The sequence below is a fragment of the Balaenoptera borealis genome (assembly GCF_965194805.1).
Source record: "Balaenoptera borealis genome assembly, chromosome: 11".
Taxonomy (NCBI): domain Eukaryota; kingdom Metazoa; phylum Chordata; class Mammalia; order Artiodactyla; family Balaenopteridae; genus Balaenoptera; species Balaenoptera borealis.
The window spans coordinates 96,807,560-96,824,526 of NC_138868.1; the positions used below are offsets into that span (position 1 = coordinate 96,807,560).

Genomic DNA, 16,967 nt, shown 5'->3' on the forward strand with positions numbered 1-16,967 from the left:
AGGCAGTTGGATCTCTAAGAAGGCCTTTAACTGAAAAATATTCTTGATCTCAGGAAGCAATTCAGGAAAATGCTTCAATTTTCCATGATCTAGCAATCTGGCTTTAAATACAAATCATCTTTCCATACGTTGCTTTAATTTAGTATCTTCCCAAAAGAATCCCATAAACTGCTCATGGCTAAAGGTACAAAAATGAGGTGATTTAACAATCATTTTCATCATCATCACGTCACATGCAATTAGCCTACTTGCTAATAAATTCACAACATAAACTTCTGACAATTCATTGAACACTGAGCACCAAACCACCTTTCCATGTTTGTTTTTTAAAATACTGTTATTTTTTTTATTACAAAGCAATACATGTTTATTGTAGAAATTTTAGAAAATACATATCAAAAAAGAAGAAAAAAATCACTAATGTTACCACTTACGGAATGCAACCACTGACATTTTAGTGAATAGTAGTCTGTCACCTGGCTCAATGTTTTCCACCTCAGGCTCAGCTCCATCATTTCCCCAACTTCTTCCAGGTCCACCTGGATTACCTAACTCAACACCTCACCCTAAATTCGTTGAGTATGTCTGTAGTTTTTTCCTATATGTATACCTACCAACACAGAAGTGAAACTATACTATACATACTTACCATATGAAATATGCTTTTTCCACTTAAGAACACATATTGTTTATCTTTCAATGTCTTTAGTTTTCTACAACATTATGAAAATGTGTCATAATTTAAAATTGCTCTTCCAGGATTAGACTTTTTGGGTTTCGTTTTGTTTCATTTTGTTGCTATTCCAAACAATGTTTCAGTAAATATTCTTATGGATACATTTTTGTTTCGACCTACAATTATTTCTGTAAGACAAACTTCTAAAAATGAAACTGCTAAGTCAAAGAGTATACACTTTTAAGGCTGTGGACACATTGTGGATATGAACCACTAAAGTTGCGCCTATCTAGTCCCCCACCCTCAGAGCAACACTGAGTATGATCTCTTTTTAAATAAAGCTTTGCCATTTTGGCAAGTAAAAACGACTGTCATTGTAACTGGCATTTATTTCTTTGACTGTGGGTGATACGTATATAAGGTATATCTAATATGAGATTTGTATATTAGATAATTATATGTTTTTTCATTGTTGCTAAAAATTTCTATCAGCTCACTTTTACCTCAAAAACCTCTTTGCCTGACCTCTGAACTTTAGCAGGCTTATATAAAAGGGGAAAGTACAGCATAAAATAACACTGTTCTGCTATTCCTCTCTTGGAAACTATTTTCTCAAACCTAATGTTGGGCAAAATAACATTTCTATTACTTATGCTCCAATATAGAAGGTATACACAAGAGAGGCGACACAATACCTTAAAAAATAAAATCTATCTGCAATTAGCTGCACATTGTTAGAGTTTATAAATCAGATCAAGCCACTTGGGATTTGTTTGTTTTTTAACTACTTTCCTAGACATCCCTTTTAAAATATTAAGTGCATTTTAATGCATAGTCCTGTCATGGAGCCAAGAAATAATAAAACAGGGGGAATATCAACTCTCTTTAAGACTATCATATTACTAAAACATTAATGACAAAGCATCATATTAAAGTGATATATCTTATAAAAGTAATGACAGATCCCATTAAATTACAACTGATTCATCTCTTGTTACCGTGCCCAAACCAACCTGAAAGACAAAGTAGCTTTCGGGCTCAAGATTTTCTCTAACTTGTCCGGCTCATTCACACACTGCCAAGGCCAGCTTCAAAGTGACTACCTGGATTTTAATGAATGCATTTCTTAAAGTTTATTAACATACTTACTTGATGCCAGCATAGCTGAAGGGAAGATAACTAGTCCAATGAGATCATTAGGCATTGACACCAGATTATAGAAACATTAGGAAATGACAAAAGGTTGCTTAGCAGCAGTTTTCCAAACACATTCATATGAAAATAAAACTGACAGTAATCTTCGCCACAGAGAAATCACAGACTAAATCTATTCATAAAAGAGCATTCACTGATCTCTCAGCAAAGGAGCTCAACTAAAAAAGTCTACCTTCTTGGCAAATTTTCCTCATAAATAGGAACTAGAATATGGGATATCATAATTCCCTCTCCCCAAAGTTCTCCCACCTTCAGATAGGTGGGGGGACAGCAGGGAAACCTTCCTCTCCACGGAGGTTGAGCTGTCACTCAACTACACTACTATCTAAGTCAATGTCGTAACTCATTTCCAGGTCATCTTTCAATATACGGAGAATGTGAAAACTAATAAAGGGAAACCTCACTGAAATGGAGTCAGGAGGCCAGAAGGGGGAGCTCTCACGCACATAGCACTTGTCATCAGCACAGATCCCAGTAGGAAGAGATGTACTTTACATCTCCGACAGCAGGAGGAAGATTTTCCCCTTGCCAGGCAACAGCTCCGCCAATGAGAGACTCACAACTCAGCAAATGAAAAGCCAGGATCCTTCGAATTCCCAGGTTCCTCCAAAGGACTTTTTGTGTATAACAGCCCCTCCCAACTTCCCCTTCTCCTCTATAAAAGAGTTCCCTCTCCTTTGCTTTACCAGACTATCATTTGTGGTTTGACATAGTTGCATGTTCCGAAGTGCAATTCTATGCTGCTCCCAAATAAGCCAGTTTTGCTGGTAAAATAACTGACTGTTTTATTCTTTTACGTGAACAAGAAGAATCTGGCATCTGTCTCTGCCTTTTCCATCCTCGTTACAACCATCCTAGGCAACTTCCCGTAACTATGACCTTACTGCCAAGGACCTTTATCTCCACTCTACTTTGTTGTCCCCATCCCACTCCTGGATTAGTCATAATCCATAAATACTTCAAGTCTTGAAATCCTAAAGTTCAATATCTGCATCAAGCTAGACGGGCTTTTCTAACAATCATAATACCTGTCCTGCAAAATTATGGGAAACAACAAGCCTTCAAACAAGGCTTCAAATAAATGTTAATTCTCCTCCCCCACCTCACTGTTCCCCTGGGAGCAACCACATCAACAGATACTCTTCAATCTCATTAGAACCTTCAGTCATTTACTTGGCTCTTCCTCTTCCCTTTTCTCCCAGGTGCAGTTTATCTCCTCATAGCCAACCTGTTAGGACAAGTGCTGCCACCTCCTCACCTAACACTCCTCAGCTCCCTGGAATCTGCCTCCCACCCCAACTACTCCACGGAAACTCTCCTCACAAAGGTCACCAACTGACCCACTAATACCAGATTCAGTAGATACTTCCCAGTCTCTATCTTAATGACTTCCCAGCAGTCTCTGACAAAACCGACCACTCCCTTCTTTAGTCTTCCTTCTGCTTCAAAAAATAAAACAAACAAATAAAAAACCCTCCCCTACCTCTCTGACACCTCCTTGTTATCTACTCTATTCCTCCTCCTCTCCCAGCCCTCCACGCAGCAGCCAGAGGGATTTTTCTAAAGGTCTAATTTGATCATGACCCTCTCCAGCTTAAAACAGTTCACTTGCTCTTAAGCAAACTCCTCCTCGTAGTTTATAAGGTGACTGGTTAATTCCCCTGGCCTCATTTCTCGCAACCCACTTCCCTGCCCTCCACAATCCAGCCACACTAAACGATCCATAGTTCCCTAAACAAGCTAGGGTTTTTCTCTCACCTCCTCTAGCCACAATTTCCTCAACTGAAACATTTGTGTCTTTCCAACACCCCAAATCCCCACCCCTACATCTTGCACAACTTTACTTAGCTGACTTCTACTCATGCTTTCCTAAAAAGGATTCCCTGGCTCCCTGAGGCTGGGTTAAGGTCTACATGCTATCATAAGCTCCCTGTTATAGTATCTGACAACTGTAATTGCCTGTTATTTGTCAAATAAAGACAAATAACACTAGACTGGAAGCTCCCTGAAGGCATTAACTATCATGTTCACCTTGTTAACCCAATGTACAACTAACTCTGTGTCTGACACATAACAGGGACTTAAACATTTCTCAAATAATGAATGAATAAAGTGCACCCTTCTCTGTACCCCTAGAACAACTCTCTAACTCAGGTCATTATTCCTTGCTTGAATGATCATAACAGTCTCCTAATGAATAAAGGAGTCTCTCTACCTTCAATCCACCTTCCACGTTGCCACATGAATTAATAAAAGCAAATTTGATTCTATCTGCCCCCTTCTTAAAAGATATCAGAAGTTTCCCCATTATCTATGGGAACAAATCCATATTTCTTAGCATAAAATGCAAAGCTCCTTCATTATCTGGTCTCTACTAACCTATCCTTTCTCATTTCTTGCCACTTCCTCACACTGTCATTGTGCTTTGGCCCTTATGAAACTATTTAGTTTCCAGAGCTTACCATGCTTTTCCAAACCTGTCTCTGTATCTATCCTAAATTCCCCTTGCCACTTAGTAAAGCCTACAGTCTGAACATGATAGTAACATCTAAAAAACTTCCTGACTCTGGAGTAGACACTGACCTTAAGTTGCGAATACTGGGATAAAGTATTAGTCTCCCAAGGGAAAGAAAAACCACAGCATCCATCTTAGATCATTTTCCCAAACAGAAGCAGAATCTATTTACATACTTAAGTTACTTTCACTGGGGTCCATCTGGGCAACAACTTCTCCTTCACAATGCACTTGCATCTTAGTTCATTACTGAGAAAAAAAATGCCGCATTCCAGAAGAAGAAAAGAAAGAACATTTCACAATACTGGCTTCACGATAAATACACTTTATCCTAAAACAGTATGAAGCAGAATTCTCAATATAATAAAATACTTGTCACTAGCAGTTCTTTTATGGAGCACATGTAGGAGGAAGGCTTGTCATCTGACAGTATCTACCAGGTTAGCATTATGCAAGTATCAGAAATAACAAGCAGAAAGTACCAGCTACTGTCACCAAAAAGTCTGTATCCCTAAGTGAACTCTACTGTGAAACGAGGTGGAAGTTGTGTTTTTCCTGTTCTAAAACCCAACATGCTCACATTCCTTACAGGTAGCCAATACTGGTAAAATACGGATTTGCCAGCATGAAAAGCAGTCAGTGTTCTGCCTTAAGTATACATGACTTGTGGAGTAAATGCAGCCTTTGTAGTAGTTGCTAGAGCAATAACCAACAACAACCACCAAAAAAAAAAGTTAGTCTGCCGACTACATTAACATCTCTTTTCCCATGATACTGATTTTTGCCACACTGAGTGTCCTGTAATGATGAGAAATTAACAATGACTTTATCAGGTCTACACTATTCAAAATCTGACAGGATTTATACAGAATCACCAAGCTGCATGTGCCCAACACTCACTCCTTTCTGTTCAATGAGTCTTTCGTGAATAAGAAGATAAAAGAAAGCCCTGACTCAGGCAGATCTAGTTTGGAATTCAAGCTCCATGACTTACTAGCTTTACATTTTGTCAAATTTGCTTAACATCTCTAAGCACAATTTCTTCTAATGTAAAACAGGTATAACAAAAGTACCCAGCTCATAGGGTTGTTCTTGGGATTAATAAAATAATATATTCAATACAATGCCATGTATAATATACAGTAAGCACTCTGTAAATAGAAGCTATTATTACTATTATTTAGATTTTGCCGCTATAGCTATTCTATTGCTTTAGGCAGGGTCAATACCACAGAGGGTTATAAATTTCCTCTTTTGGAGAATTTATATTTTGGGAAATTGAATTGAAATAATCCAAGCTGAGAATTTAATGCTCAAAATGATAAACTCTGATTAAACGTGATATTGCCTTCATCTGGGCATCTAGAGAAACTGGTGAAGAAAAAGCAAAAGAAGTAAGAAATCAGACTGAAGTATTTATTAAATAACAAAATGCTACCATAGGAGTTGTATATGTTAAAAATCCTCTCCAAATAACCCCATCATCCATTGATTAGAAACAAAATTCATAGAATACAACCCCGAATTTAGCTAGTTTGAACTAAGACTGGAGCTTGTCTTCAATTAAGCTTTGACACGTAAGTTCACTCAATCTACCTTTAGGGGCATATGTTGATAAAAGTAACTAACAATATTATTTGGACTCTATAAACAGGAACCCTAAAAACACTTGGGTAAATGCATTTTGCTAATCAGCTCTGACCTCTGATAATAATAAAGGGGGAGGGAAGTAATAACACTATTAATTAAGACCTGATTCAATTCTTTCCTTCTAACTTTTTAAAAATTTATTTATTTATTTATTTATTTATTTATTTATTTAGGCTGCGCTGGGCCTTAGTTGTGGCACGCGGGATCTTCGTTGCTGCATGCGGGATCTTTAGTTGCGGCATGCAAAATCTTAGCTGTGGCATGCAAAATCTTAGCTGTGGCATGTGGGATCTAGTGCCCTGACCACGGATTGAACCCGGGCCCCCTGCATAGGGAGCACCAAGTCTTAGCCACTGGACCACCCAGTGGTCCCATTAGAGGAAGTCCCATTTCCTTCTAATCTTAATGAACAAACATGGGTCACAAGAGCACTTCTTCCCACCTGCCAGTAACTTTCTTCCACCCAAATGCACTGAGACTCCTACCTCCTCTCCCTATCCCACCTTCCACTAACTCCAGTCCAGTTCCTACTGGGCAATGAGAAGGGGAACAAGGTTAAAGGCTATGGGATAATAAAGAGGTCCCCAAACCAAAGATTTCTAATTAAAGCGTAATGTCACAAGACTTGAGCACTAGAAGGCATGTCAGAGACATCTAGTGCAGCCACCTCAATTTAATTGGTAAGGAAACTCTAAGAGTTGCCCAGTCTCATGCAACTAGTTAATGTCAAAGCCAGGATTAGAACCCAAAACTCTTATCTCCCAGTCCAATGTTTTTCCTACTAAATCTGAGATCAGTTTTTAGAAGACTGTATCAATGACCCCTTCTCCATTTTTACTATATAATACCCAGAATATAAAAACAAAGTGTGAACAAAGGATGAGGCACTGGAAACAAAAACTACTAACAGCTAACATTTATTGAGAGTTTACTATACACCGAGCACTCTGTTAGGCACTTAGGTGCATTATCTCCTTTACTCTTCATAACAACCCTACAGGTAGGTGCAATTATTAGCATCCTTTTTCAAATAAGGAAATTGAGGCACATAGAGGTTAAATAACTTCCCCAAGGTCATACCGTTAGTAAATGGTGGATCTAGAATTTGAGCTCAGTCTGACCCCAGAGCCTGTGCATAAGTAGCAAAGCAAAAAAGAAAAAGATATCACCAGAAAAGCAGTTTATCTAGTCAATATCCACAAAATTTCCTTCTTCCAAAGATACTATATTAGGGTCTCTATTTTGACCTCAAGAGATCAAATCTCTTAAGAGAGATTTCTGTACGGGATTCAAGGTTTGCTATAATCCTGCCAAATCTAGTAAAATCCAGATCTGTTCTATATCTGGCTTTGATAGAGCTGCAATGATCAAAAAGTTAGTAAGGACAGAGCACTGTTCTCCTGTCAGGCTATTGGCCCAATTTTAATTTCAAGAATGAAGCCCAAAAGAGGATTTTCCTTATTAAAACAAAACTATAATTCAAAAAGATACATTCATACCTATGTTCACAGCAGCACTATTCACGATAGCCAAGACATGGAAACAACCTAAATGTCCTCTGACAGATGAATGGATGAAGAAGATGTGGTACATATATACAATGGAACACTACTCAGCCGTAAAAAAAGAACAAAATAATGCCATTTGCAGTAACATGGATGCAACTAGAGATTATCACACTAAGTGAAGTAAGTCAGAAAGAGAAAGACAAATACCATATGATACCACTTATATGTGAAATCTAAAATATGACACAAATGAACCTATTATGAAACAGAAACAGAATCACAGACATAGAGAACAGACTAGAGGTTGCCAACAGGGAGAGGGTTGGGGGAGGGGTGGAGGGGTGGAGTGGTATGTTGGGGTTAGCAGATGTAAGCTTTTATATATAGAATGATAAACAACAAGGTCCTACTGTATAGCACAGAGAACTATATTTAATATCCTATGATAAACCATAATGGAAAAGAATATTAAAAAAAAAGAATGTGGGACTTCCCTGGTGGTCCAGTGGCTAAGACTCTGCACTCCCAATGCACGGGGCCCAGGTTCGATCCCTGGTCAGGGAGCTAGATCCCACATGCCGCAACTAAAAAGATCCCGTGTGCTGCGACTAAGACCCGATGCAGCCAAATAAATAAATAAATAAATAAACATTAAAAAAGAAAAAAGAATGTGTATATATATATGCATAACTGAATCACTTTGCTATATAGCAGTAATTAACATAACACTGTAAAACAGCTATACTTCAATTAAAAAATAAAACAAAACAACAACAACAAAAGAGACATGCAAGCAACCTAAATGTCCATCAACAGAGGAATGGATAAAGAAGATGTGGTACATATATATAATGGAATATTACTCAGCCATAAAAAAGAACAAAATAATTCCATTTGCAGCGACATGGATGGACCTAGAGATTGTCGTATTGAGTGACGTAAGTCAGACACAGAAAGGCAATATCATATGATATCGTTTATATGTGGAATATAAAAAAAAAGGGTACAGATGAACTTATTTACAAAACAGAAGTAGAGTCACCAATGTAGAAAACAAACTTATGGTTACCAGGGGATAAGGCGGGGGAGGGATAAATTGAGAGACTGGGATTGACATATACACACTACTACATATAAAATAGATAACCAATAAGAACCTGCTGTATAGCACAGGGAACTCTGCTCAGTACTCTGTAATGGTCTATACGGGAAAAGAATCTTAAAAAAAAAAAAAAAAAGAGTGGATATATGTATAACTGATTCACTTTGTTGTATACCTGAAACTAACACAACATTGTAAATCAACTATACGCCAATAAAAATTTTTTTTTAAAAAAAGACACTATCATATACGTCCACATTTTCTCTGCTTTCCTCTGCTGTATCTGTCTTTGTTTCATTGAGGCAGTCCTTGGCCAACAAACACAGAGACTGGTAGAAAGCTACAATAAACAAGATAATTTAGAAATCTCAAGACCCTCCAAAAAATGTGTCCATTTTTTTTTTTTCAAACTATTAATGCTATGATTGGGTCTGTTTTGAAAGCTGCTAGATTTTTTTAAAATTTATTCATCTTCTTTTATTTATTTTGGGCTGCTCTGGGTCTTCATTGCTGCATGTGGGCTTTCTCTAGTTGCAGCCAGCGGGGGCTACTTTTCGTTGCAGTGCATGGGCTTCTCACTGTGGTGGCTTCTCTTGTTGCAGAGCACGGGCTCTAGGCACATGGGCTTCAGTAGTTGCGGCACACAGGCTCAGTAGTTGTGGCACACAGGCTCAGTAGTTGTGGCACACGGGCTTAGTTGCTCCACCGGCTCCACAGCATGTGGGATCCTCCTGGATTAGAGATCGAACCCGTGTCCCCTGCATTGGCAGGTGGATTCTTAACCACTGTGCCACCAGGGAAGTCCCTGTGTCCAGTTCTTGAGTCTTCGTCATACAGACTTTTCTATTCAACTCACAGAGATGCCTGTTCCACTCAGCAAACTATCCTTTAAAAGTGGAAAATTTCAGAATGGCAGCCATGGCCACAGCCCAATGGTAAGGAATGCAGCTCTCCACATACTAACCTTCACAAGCCAATACTGGAGAGTCCCAGAGAACTGCAACTTTGGCCAAGCTATATAGTGAAGTGGGTTTCAAGTTTAAAATGCCCTTTAAAATAAGGTGCAAGTGGGACATCCCTGGTGGTGCAGTGGTTACGAATCCACCTGCCAGTGCAGGGGAAAACGAGTTCGATCCCTGGTCCGGGAAGATTCCACATGCCGTTCAGCAACTAAGCCCATGCACCACAACAAAGAATAGCGCCACCCCCCCCACTCACTGCAACTAGAGAAAGCCCGCGTGCAGCAACAAAGACCCAATGCAGCCAAAAATAAATAAATAAAAATAAAATAATAATTAAAGAAAAAAAAGAAACAGACAGTGGCTGGTTCACTGGTTCAGTATCCTTCAGACTCGACAGAGGTCAGTGCATTGATTTTGAAGTCCAAACCACTTGGGTTTGAATCCAGCTGTGTCACTCACTAACCTTGGGACTTCAGGTTCAACCACTCTCTTAATTTACTTATCTCTAAAATGGGTATAGTAACATCTACTTCACAAACTGACAAAGTAATAAACAAGAGAGTACATTTTATGTGGTACATACTAAAAATCTTATTTGGTACTATTTTTTGCTGCTTTTTGATAATATAAAGTATCACAACCCCAAGAACATGATACTTATATAAACAGCAAGTCTAAATGGCCCCAGGAAAGATGTATAATCAGAAAGAGGCAGGATATCTGGCATGTTTTACGTGTCATTCATTCCCATTGTGGGGTTAAGGTGAAGCACTGGGGGAATGAAAATGCATCCAGCAAGGAGGAATCATGACGCCACAGTAAAGTAGAGAAGGAAGGAAGGAAGGGAGGGAGGGAGGGAGGGAGGGAGGAAGGAAGGAAGGAAGGAAGGAAGGAAGGAAGGAAGGAAGGAAGGAAGGAAGGAAGGGGAGCAGAAAGCAGAGGCTGATTAATGAATAAATGCAGTGTTCCTTGAACTTCGCTCAAGCTAAAGTAATTTGCTCTATACTTTCATTTAGAGTCAACTACTAACACAGACACGCACGCACACACACATACACAGGACAAAGGAGTTCGAATACAGAGCCCTCTCTTGGTCTTTGGCACAACTGGGTTAGCATCTGTAAAAATACAGTATAAAATGTAAAATCATCAGGATATGGAACTAACCGAACTTTAAGTGAAGGTAAAGAAGAAGGCTCAATGGAGGCTTCCTTATGTACTGTAGCTTTGATCTTAGATGGGCAGATTCCATACCTAGCCAGAAGCAGAATCTAGGTAAGCTCCATGATTAAGTGCTGTGGTCAACCTTGGGCCAGGATTTTTTTGAAGTCTCTCCTAAGTTCTCCACTCTAAGTGTACTCAAGACAAAGGCTCTTTATATTAAACAATGAAGGAGGGAAGGGAGTGAAAGTGGGAAGTAGTAAGAGAGAAGTGAGAAGTAGTAAGAGAGAAGAACCTAAGATCTTCACAATGTAAAACGGTTAAATGTAAAACACTTTGCGGGGTAGGTGCTGCTGTTTTTTGCAAATACAGGTATTTCTGTTCAGGCTATCTTAACCCCTCACTTACCTGGGGAGTGGATAAGAAAACTGCACAGTTGGCATTCTATTTTTCCCCCCAGAATGAAAACAGCAACTTTCACAGAAAAGCCCTTGTCTCCGATTAATCTTGTTATGGAACATTACACAATTACCACAAAGGAAAATGAACTGATTTGAAAGCAGTCCTAGCAAAGCCATCAACAACAGAGCAGACCAGTGAATTCACTGAAACAAAGAACCTGGAATTGGGGACTTAACCCTCAAAATTAGATTATCATCCGTAATTCACCACTCTCCCAATCAAACCCAGTGTTCCCTTTGGCCCATCCTCTATTATATTATAGCACCAGCTTCCTACTGAAAGCAAAAGGATGAAAAATAATAATCTGTTTAACTAAATATCTGTAACATACCTAACATTTAATGTAAGCTTGTTTGCCTTCTCTTTACCCAATCTACTCTCCCAGTCCTCATCAATTAGAATCAGCAAATCTGTACTGAATGCGGAGGGTGTGGGCGGGGATATATGTACACAGGTGCACATGCCAGTGCACATTCAATCACAAGTGACTGTGTGTGATGGAGGCCCCAGGCAACATTCTATCTGTATAGCCCACGCGCCCCCGCGGCTCACAGCTCTGTTACGGTGTACCACAATAATTTTCAGATTAAGAGAATTTCTTTCTTCCTAGAAATTTGACATTAGGCAAACTCTAAGAGAGTTTAGAATGTGAGTTCAGTGTACTGTCAAGTTGTTCAATCTTCCTCACTATAAAAATGCATACCGTCTTCCTTCCAGTAACTAATCCATCACTTATGGAAAACATATGTTAGAAAGAAACACGTTTGGCAGACAGAAAACCCAGTTTTAAAAGCTGGGAGGGAGGAAGACATAAAAAAAGCCTGACTCTGAAAAAAAAAAAATCCTGAAATATAACCATAAAATTTGAATTTATTCCAAAACAAGTAGAAAATTCAACCCTTAAGCCTAAATGATTGCCAAAGGAAAATAAACTAACATTCATTGCTAAGCACTTTTTTTCTGGTTTTATCCCTACAAAAACCCCAAGAGATGAGTAAATCATCCCATTTTACAGCTAAGGAATCTGAGTCTCAGAAAGGTTAAGTAACTTGCCTAACATCACGCTAGAATTCTGAACCCAGTACTTTCTGACTCCAAACTCTATATTTTTTCTACTATAACCTTGCAAACTCACAAATCTGTTAATACAGAAACAAAGGAGGAAAAGGCAAAACTATAAAAAATCAATTCAAATTCTCTATGGAGGGCTTCCCTGGTGGCGCAGTGGTTGAGAATCTGCCTGCCAATGCAGGGGACAAGGGCTCGAGCCCTGGTCTGGGAAGATCCCACATGCCGCGGAGCAACTGGGCCCGTGAGCCACAACTACTGAGCCTGCGCATCTAGAGCCTGTGCTCCGCAACAAGAGAGGCCGCGACAGTGAGAGGTCCGCGCACCGCGATGAAGAGTGGCCCCCGCTTGCCGCAACTAGAGAAAGCCCTCGCACAGAAACGAAGACCCAACACAACCATAAATAAAATAAATAAATAAACATAGAACAAAACCTATTAAAAAAAAAAGTTAAAAAACAAGGAAACTAAAAAATATATTGCTTGAAGAGGCATACATACATGATAAAATTTAAAAAAAAATTCTCTATGGAGAGAAGTCAAAACCTTGAATTCAGTTAAGCACACTAAATATGTATACTATATGTATATATGATTAAAAGCCTTTCCTGCAGAAAATAACACTATGGTTTCTTTAAAAAATATATTAATCTCAAATTCCAGAATTACTTCAAAATCTTGTTGGCAAGGGGCTTAATTCTATACAATTAAGACAGAAAGTAAGGAAATCAAAATGTTTGACTAATAAACAAAAAACCAAATCCATAAAGTCGTTATGGCTTCTGAACCAGAAAACTTAATTACAAATAGCCTTACATTTGGTAAAATTACTTTCCTGAAGCATAAGTCTGCAATTATACTAAGTCCACAGAAAGCAACCCAGAAATAAACTGTTCCAAAATTAGACCAACTAAAGGTAGGAAGACAAAGATATGAGTTGGTATTTTTAAGAAACTATAATGCATAAAGTCAAAATTTATTGTTGAAAACAAACCTTTATGTAAATACCATAGGAGTCACAGTTGCTTTATAGGCCGTCAATCTCAGTATACTTATTAGCATGCTCTAACATCTATAACAAACCAACATACCTTACAAATCCTTTAGAGATCCTCACTTAATAATTCACACCTTACTGTCTTCCTAAAAATTTTCTTTGGATCTAAATTTTCATACAGCTGGATGTTCAACTACTCCTCAAGAATGTTTTCTTCATCTATTTTGTTTTAATGCTAAAATGGTACCACTTTTGTTTATTTCTCAACTTCTAGATCAGCATTAATCAATCTTATGAAACTTTCTCTACCTCCAAAGTCCGGATACTGAAGATGCATTTGGGAAAAAATATGTATTAAAAATATGAAAATTTTAGAATAACACTAATGACAACTCCTGTTATCAGTTTATCCCTAAGGAGGTTGATTCTGGCTGCCCAGAGAAAAGGCCACACCAACATCAAGGGGACAGGGGAGAGAGGCTTCTACCATGGAAGCTCAGACTCCAAAAAGCCTCTCCCAGACAGGCTTCCCCCCTTCCTTGCTCGCAATGGGCCCCCCTTTCTGAAGATCAGAGAGGGAAGGAAAGGAAGGGAAGCAGAATAAGATTTCCCTGCACTTCGAATTCTTTCCCCTTCCCCTTTCCAAATACCTATAGTACTCTCAGCATCCATATTGAAGGTTTTAGAGATTCTTCTCTGCAAAAGGATGGGTGGGATGGGAAGCCTAACTTCTCCAGTCCTGGGGTAAAAGCTGTGACAGGTGTCCCCTACATGGAGAGAGCTGATAAACCAGAGACAAGAGGATTAAGCTGCTATGTTCTCACAGGTATTGGAGGTGAGGCATGCAAGACCTACAAGAATACCAAAGTCTGACTTTTCTCTTTTTTCCACCTCAACTACCCTCTTCAGTTCCCAAGGACTGTGCCTATTACATCACCAGGGTTGTCTCAGCTTAGCGTGGGACTCTTCTTTCCACTCCCTGTCCCCAAGGCCACTGTCCTATTGAACTCTTCCTTTAAGTGTTTAAATGCTATTCCTATGGAGGAAGGCCAAGGTTATCTACCCCACTTCATTAAATTACATTATATGAGTCAACCAAACGGTTACTATGTTTTTTAAAGAAATATATCTATATAGTGTAGGATAAAATCTGAAATCCCCACCACCCCTCCCCCCTCCCTTTTACAAATTGAAGCTGTAAAAGTTTTGTAGTAAGATTGCTGATCTGTTGCAAATAGATTAGTCAGGCTAAACCACAATGGGGTGAGAAGGAGTAATAAGAAGAAAGGCTGAATGGGACTGTTTAAACATGTTTATATGAGTATTTAGGGATGTATTATGATTACATTCTTAATTCCAAGAGATAGTTTTGGATGAGTCATTGTGTTGTACCATCCAGAGAAGAATTTCTTTCCATTGTTACACATAATAGAGAGTGGACTATTCCTAACGGGTTATTTTCTACAGAAATTAAACAGAAAAAATTCTTTTTTCCCAGAACCAGAAATTCTGTTGAGATTGGTGAGATTCTCAAAGAATTCAACATCACTTAGCCATTTTTTAGCGCTGAGAGAAGCTTCTTGGGATTTACTGAGGTTTCATTCATACATAAAATTCTGAAAGGTATAGCCGAACAACTACCATAAAATAAGGTTTGCTGCTTTGTAGTTTGACTGTCAGTACAATTCCAATCTGGTTATTTCTCAAACACATTAAAAAAAAAAATTCTTATGTTGTCAAGGGCCAAACAACACCATTTATTAAATCAGAGCAGATTCAATGGCCTCTACACAGGCCTGTAGAAGAACTAGAATCCTCACTATGCAATCAAACTTGAAACAGTATACCTTTTTTTTAATAAATTTATTTATTTTACTTATTTATTTTTGGCTGTGTTGGGTCTTCGTTGCTGCGTGCAGGCTTTCTCTAGTTGTGGCAAGCAGGGGCTACTCTTTGTTGCGGTGTGCGGGCTTCTCATTGTAGTGGCTTCTCTTGTTGCGGAGCACGGGCTCCAGGCGCGCGGACTTTAGTAGTTGTGACACGCAGGCTCAGTAGTTGTGGCTCATGGGCTCTAGAGCACAGGCTCAGTAGTTGTGGTGCACGGGCTTAGTTGCCCCACGGCATGTGGGATCTTCCCGGACCAGGGCTCAAACCCGTGTCCCCTGCATTGGCAGGCGGATTCTTAACCATGCACCACCAGGGAAGCCCGAAACAGTTTATTTTTAAAACTTAGACCTCAAGAAGGAAAAGAGCTGCCTAAAGTCACAAAGGTAATGTCATAGCCAGGCCTCTAGAATGAAATATAAGTCTCTAGATTCTCAGTCCAGTGTTCTGTTTATTACATGATGCTGGCTGCTAAGGGCCTCATCTACACAAATAGAATGCAGTTTATTTTAGGGCAGGATCCATGCCCTACATATCTTTGTGTCTTCCACTGACTCTTCTATATAGCTGAAGTTACAATGAATACTTATTCACTAATTACACCTAATCAACTAACACTTAATGATCTAATAATTTCAGCTCTTAAGAAATTTAAATGTTAAAGATAAAGCAATAAAACTTTTAGAAGCTAATATTAGAGGTTATCCTCATGACTTTATGTCACGAACAAGATACAGAAAGCACTAATCTTACAGGAAAATACTACTAAATTTCATTACATTAAAATTAAGAACTTGTTTATCAAAAGACACCATTAAGAGTGAAAAGGCAAGTCAAAAAGGTATCTGTTACACGTACAAACAAAAACAAAAGGACTCCTATCCAAACTATATAAAGAACTATCACAAGTCAATAAGAGAAAAAGACAAATAGCTGAACAGAAAAATCTGCAAGAGACTCAGACATCACAAGTGGCAAATAAATTCATGAAGAGGTGCTCCTACTATTAATCAAGGAAATGCAAACTAAAATCACAATGAGATACCACAACACTCCCATTATATAGCCACAGTTTTTAAAGTTTGACAATAACAAGTGTTGAAGAAGACGTAGAGCAATAGGAACTCTCCTATACCACTGGTGAGAAAATGAACTACTACAACTACCTTAGAAAAGAGTTGGGCAATATTGAGTAAAACTGAAAATAAGGAAATCTCATGACCTAGTAATAACTTCATTTCTGGGTATATGTCCCAGTGAGGCTGATATGTACCAGAATACATATATAAGAATGTTCCTGCCAGCAAATTCGTAATAGCTACAAATTGGAAACCACCTCAAATGTCCACTAACAGTAGAATGAATAAATTGTGGTATATTCCTGCAATGGAATACTATACAGCAAAGAAAAAGAACAAACTATTGTTATAAACATAACATATAGACAAAACCTAAAATTGGGCGAAAGCAGCATACGTATTTTCTAATTCCAATTACATAAAGCCAGAAACGAGGCAAACTGTATTGTTTAAAGAGGCACATTTAGGAGGCAAAACCATGAAGAAAAGCAAAGAAGTGAATATCAAAAAGTTAACATGTTTGTACACAAGAAGCTGGCTTCTGACATGCTAGGAATGTTCTATTTCTTGATCTGTGTGTGGTACACATGAGTATTTATAGTACAACAATTCACAAAGCTGTACATTAATTTTATTTTGCACTTTTCAGTATGTCTATTTTCTTTCCCCAAAAATAGGTTTTAAAGGAG

General features: G+C 38.6%; 1 protein-coding gene across 9 annotated transcripts in view; it reads right to left on the reverse strand.

The window, feature by feature from the left end:
* Positions 1-16,967, reverse strand: part of SIK3 (SIK family kinase 3) — a 247,155-nt gene that overhangs the window by 146,555 nt on the left and 83,633 nt on the right. The gene's annotated exons all lie outside the window — the stretch shown is intronic.